The 6000-nt window shown below is 43.9% G+C and overlaps 1 protein-coding gene across 11 annotated transcripts in view; it reads right to left on the reverse strand.

Moving 5' to 3' along the window:
- Positions 1-3375, reverse strand: part of TTLL7 (tubulin tyrosine ligase like 7) — a 147924-nt gene extending 144549 nt beyond the window's left edge. For all 11 annotated transcript variants that reach the window (XR_015160339.1, XR_015160341.1, XR_015160343.1 and 8 more), the window contains exon 1: positions 3178-3375. The gene's annotated coding sequence lies outside the window, so the exon portion shown is untranslated. The remainder of the gene's footprint in view (positions 1-3177) is intronic.
- Positions 3376-6000: the final 2625 nt, after the last annotated feature.

Below are 6000 nucleotides of genomic sequence, written 5' to 3' on the forward strand. Positions count from 1 at the left end.
TGTGGTGATGGATGTTAACTAGACTTATTGTGGGGATCATTTTGCAAAATACACAAATACTGTATCATTACATTGTATACCCAAAACTAATATAATGTTATGTCATTTATACCTCAATTTTTTTTTCAAAAAAATCAAACTAAGAACTCATACCTTTTAACCCAGAAATTTTATTTCTGAGACTAAGGAACTAATTTCTAAAATGTATCAAAGAGCTTATGAACAAAGATACTCATCACAGTGTTATTTATTATCATCAAAAAAAAGTGACAGTGAGGAATGACTAGAAATTTATGGCACATCTACCTAATGGAAAATTATGTAGACATTTGAAATATTCACGGTCAAACTGCAATTAAGTGAAAAGTAATGTTATAAAATTTAAAATAAAGACTATAATGGAAGAGGGAAATCTTTTAAAAGGCAAACCTCCTTGGAAGAGGAAAAATCTTACTTGCATAGAAAATTTTATGGGTTTTTAGTGCTTTAAATAGCAGTACCCTGAAAAGTAACATTTTCTGGAAGAGCACTTGGAACATGAAATATGGAGAATGTGAGCAAAACCAACCAAAGAGAAATTTGGCTTGCTTAGGACCTAAGCTAGTTCCCTAGATTACCTGATAACCAGTAGATTTCACTGCCTGATATGCAAAGTCCTTCATAATCTGTCACCAGGTATCCAAAAGTACATGACCACTTCTCAGCTGAACTACTTCATCTGCTTTCTCTTTACCTACTGAAAGCCTTCCCATCTCAGAGTGATTTCATTCACTTCCATCCATGAAAACTTTCCTGATCTTCTTATGACCCTAGTCATCACTATTTCTGCTTCTTAAAGTATTGATGTGGCACTTAAATCTGCCTTACCTTTTCCTGGTATTAAGCCAGTATTAATCTATTTGGTTAATTACTAATATGTAGGTAACTATTTCTCCAGCTAAACTTTCAGTTTCCCCATCTAGACTTTTAGAATTTAGATGGTCTGCAGACAGTAGTCATACATACATACACTGAGCGAGAGAATGAAGGGTAGAGAGAGACAGAAACATTCCTAAGGCCAAGTTGGTATTATATTTATAGTCGTGATGAATATCTAAATAAAATGTGCTATGTCTGTTTTAAAACGTTCCTGCTGACCCTCCAGCACTAGAACATGCAGTTTCCTTTTTTTTTAATAGCAGTGGGATTGAATTTTGCTTATTCATTCATACCAATTCTGCTTTCCCTTTGGGATTAAACAGATTGGACTGCAAAAGGCCTCACTGAAGTCATAAAGAAAAAAAAAGAAATGACCTTCTAGAAATCAAAATTAAGACTCATCTCAGGACCTTACTTGTCTTAATAGTCTTGTCTAAATAACAAATGTAAATCTGTGCCTCCATTTTATGGCTTTAGTCTATCAATATCCTCATTAACTTAAAAAAGAATTCTCCCGTGCATATGGTTCAATACTTTAGAAATGATGGCCTACAATGACTATGTTCCTATCAGACATCACATATTATTCTAGTAGTCGGAGATAATGAGCATGTGTACTATAGCAACCTGCCTCCTGAGACATCAGCGAGAGTTGCATGTCTTAAGAGAAAATATATAAATCATAAATGAAAGCAAATCAAATGGCCAAGCAAAGAACAAAGAAAAAACCTAGTGTCCATTATTTTCACAGAAAGAGCATACAAGGTCAATACAATTGTTGACTCTGAAGGGCAGGGCAAAAACAAATCAATACAATTTCCCATTAAACAGAATTACACTTTGCTACAACACACGTATTTTGTGTAAGAGTCAATGTTGTCCAGATTCCACCACTAGCTGTGTAATCTTGAAACTTCTCTGTATTTCAGTTCCTTCATCTGTAAAATGGAGCCATCACCTGCTATGCCAAATCACAGAGTTGTAATGAATCAAATTGTATTATCAGCCTGGGTTTATCTGTCACCCTATCATGGGTAACACACCCTACAAAAACCATTCAGTCACACATGCCATGTACTAAATAACTGTTCTTATTGCAAATGTTTCCCTAACGTGAAAAAAAAAAAAAATACAGATTGCCTTTACGTTCCTAAAAGATTTCTCCAACACTTAAGCATTTACCATATATCACTGCTAAAAATGTGTTGAACATCTTCTGTTATAAACTAGCTCTCCTATGCAGTGTTGTTCAGATATTATTTTTTGGCATATGCTTTCTAAGAAAATAGTATTTTTTCATGCAATTCAAAGCATGCTCCTTCTTTTATACTAAAAGAACAATAATTCCATATACAGGAAGTTTACAGGTTATTGCTGTTACTTGAGATTACTTCTATGAAACTTAATTCTATGTTTAATATGTAATAAATTATATATATGTACACACAACTTGGACACATTTGGATACACAACTCCTTAATGCAGTGGAAGATTCGTGGGTTTGGGGACCAGGCACACTTGTATCCAAATTCCTAGTCTGTAACCTTGAGCATACGATTTAACTTCCCGCTCTTCACTTACCACATTTGGTTTTGAGTTACGATTTAATGAAATTGTATGTATATGAAGTGGCTAAACTCTAAAAGTATTATTTCTTAATCCCCTTAAATCTTTTCCTACTATGCCAAGACCAGTCAAACCCACTCTGAATACAAGACAAGTTGGATACAGCCTCTTAGCGGAGGGATGCAACACGATGTAAAATTGTGCGGAGAGGGGCACGAATTAGGCATCCAAAGGAAGGAAGTAGAGAAACTGGCTGGTATAGAGAAGGGCCCTAGACCACTCGCCTGTGCGAAAAACCCACTCATCTGACACACTGAAGGTTGCACCGCACATTCACGAAGGTTTGTACCGTGATGTGGCGAAAGGACGGAATTATAGAGCAAGCCATCAGGGAGCCTCCTGGCTCACCCCACCCGACCTCGCCCGCCGGGGTCGTTCATCTGGAACCTGGAAGCGCAGGCGAAAGCCCAGCAACTGATCTCGTCCCCCCACCCCACTTCCCCGATTCTGCCCAGATCTCTCAGGGCACGAATGGTGCTGAATCATTAGCACCAACAGTAACAGCTCCCCGTGCCGCTGCTCCCGCAGGGGTCAGTGATCCCGGGCAAGTGACCGTCCGGGCGGCGGCCCACACCTCGCGGGCGTGGGCACAGGGAAAGGGGGTCGGGGAGGATTGGGGCAGCAGGTACTCACCCGGGGTGAGGAAAGCCCAGCCCCTGGGTCCTCGCCTCCGGGCTGCGGGCGGTCCCTGCGCGTTTCCCGCGCTCCTTGGCTTCCCTCCGCGGCCGCCCTGGCCGAGCAGCCTGCGTTGATGGTCCGGTTCTCCCCTCCACCAGCCCACCGCCCGCGGCAGCCACAGCTCCGGGCGCCGGCGCTAGACCCGGAGCAGCTGGAGCAGCTGGCGCTGCCGAAGGGGTGGCGGCTACCGACGGGCCAGACCATTAGCGGGAGGCGACCGGGGGTGCGCGCCGTGCGCGGCGGAGCGGGAGCGAGGGCGCCGGGTCGGCGACGGTTGGGAGGACCCACGGCCGAAGGGGGCTCCTCCGCGCCCCGCCCCGCGCCCGGAGGGCTTGGGGGCCGGAGGGGCCAACCGGGGGAGAGGCCGCTTTTCCCGGCAGGGCAGTGGGGACGGTCCTAGACTTTTCCGGTCCCCCTCCGGGTTTGCCTTGGTCCCGCTCGGGGCAGCTTTAGAACCCGGCAAACAGAGGACCTAGCAACGCGGGCGCCTGGGCGGTGTCCCCTCCTAAGGAGATGCCAAAGGGCGCCGGCCAGGAACCCTGCCTTCGTGCCCGCTCCTGCTCCCTGCGGGACCCGGGGCGCCAGTCCTGCGGCTGAGCTCACCACTGACGCCTCACCACCAAAGCCAGCGGGCCGTCTGGAACCCTGCAAGGGGCTCCGCATCTTTTATCCAAGCATCTCTGTGGCGCAAAGAATAAAAGGGCCAGCTTTCAAGGCCCGCTTGAAGTTAGAAAATAAAATCAACGGGGATCCCATCATGTAGGTGCTTTAGTAGATAACAAGTAAGGGAGGGACAGTTTGGGATGGCAGAGTTATCCTTTCCTCCGCAAAGATTGAACCACAGCAGTTGGAAAATGTAGATTTAGGAAACCGTTTTAACATAGAGATCTATATAGGATGATTAAAGAAATGCAAAGCTGTTTCAGGCTCACTGTTTACAATTTTACAGATTAGTGTCTCTGGAACGGGGAGAGAATCGTGTCCTCATATGAAATGAACTTTATGTAACTAGAAAGAGACGCCTCCGTACGTGACAGCCTTTAGACTTTATTGAAAGCTCTTTTGTGGTCCCTGCCCTTGTCATATCCAGGCTTAAACAGGTTCATGTCAGACCATGGTGGAGATGGACACACGTGTATTGTTCTCCTTATAGAAAGAAAAAATAAATAAAAAAGAACAGAGTTGACGTCTTCCTCTAAAATGTAATTTAAGGAAGCCCCCCCCCCCAAAAAAAGACCCAGCAAATGCTTCCCAAACAGTATGAAATTCCACAGTTAAAAGCCATTTTCTCTGGTTTAAGGTCTTGTTCTCTTTAGAGTGAATTAACCAGATTTTTAATCTTGTTAAAAATTAACAAAATAGAGCACCTGCTATGTACCAAACACTGTACTAATAAGAGCATTTCCAGTTTTATTCTTTCATTTCTTCCATCTAAAATTCCCTGTTCCATCTAAAATCTCTGGTGAAATTGGTAATATCGTTGCTATTTTTAAGAAAGAGAAACTGGCCTCAGAGTTTGCTGCTGGATTCACATCTCATAGAGTGGCAGAACAGGCACTGCAGCCTGGAGTTTTTGACTAATGCCTGTCCTCTAGAATTTCTCTGGGAAACACAGGTCAAGCCTTGTCACATCCACGATTGGCACTTGAGAGTGAGTTTGTTGATCCTGCCCTTGTGAAAACTAGATTTTAGAGTGCAGAAAAGAACATTTAAGTGTCTAAGGTGGATGTCACCCTGAAGTTAGGAATACGGTTCAGAAAGATGTTGGACTTCATCCAGAACTAGACTAGAAACATCAGTTTCAGAAACACAAGATTAGGGTCATGAAGGTAAGAAGGAATTCTTTATTACCTTTTTGTTAATCATTATATTGCATTTTGGGCTTCCCTGGTGGCTCAAAGAATCCACCTGCAATGCAGGAGACCTGGGTTCGATCCCTGGGTTTGGAAGATCCTCTGGAGGAAGGCATGGCAGCCCACTCCAGTATTCTTGCCTGAAGAATCCCCATGGACAGAGAAGCCTGGCAGGCTACAGCCATGGGATTACACAGAGTCAGACACAACTGAGTAACTAAGCACACATAATGCATTTTACATTTAAACAATTATTGCTTTATTACACTTTACACTATTATTCTTCCAAACCCAGGAAGGGGCAAGAGTTTTTAAATGGGCCTAATGCCATGGGTCCTTATACACCTTGCTTGCATGCTAAGTCGCCTCAGTCGTTTCTGACTCTGTGCCCCTATGGACTATGGCCTACCAGGCTCCTCTCTCCATGGGGATTCTCCAGTCAAGAATCCTGGAGGGGGTTGCCATGCCCTCCCTCCTCCAAGGGATAGTCTTGACTCAGGGATCGAACCAGCATCTCTTAAGTCTCCTGCATTGGCAGATGGGTTCTTTACCACCAGCGCTACCTGGAAAGCCCCCCCTCTTATAAACCTTACCAGAATTTTAAAAACCAACAGAGTATTAACAACTTTCACACCACCTTAAGGAAGATTTCTGAGAAATCAGAAATAAAATTAAACTGTTAACTTTGTGTTGTCCCATTGTTATTGTGTTAACTTTTATTGTAGATGTTCATACATCAGTACCAATGCAACAGAAATCTCTAGAGCTTCACAGGCTAAGGATCTGGGGGCACTAGATCTGCAGCAAAGCCAGGCATCTGTGACTCAGGGCCAGGGTGGCCTCAGCTGCAGAAATGTGTGATTCTTCTATCCATGCACAACTGTTCCACCTTCTAATGAATCAGCAAAGGAACAGAAGTAGACAA

The sequence above is a fragment of the Bos grunniens genome, chromosome 3, assembly GCF_055505025.1.
Source record: "Bos grunniens cultivar Pamir isolate PY7600 chromosome 3, Bosgru_T2T1.0, whole genome shotgun sequence".
In the NCBI taxonomy this organism is placed as follows: Eukaryota; Metazoa; Chordata; class Mammalia; order Artiodactyla; family Bovidae; genus Bos; species Bos grunniens.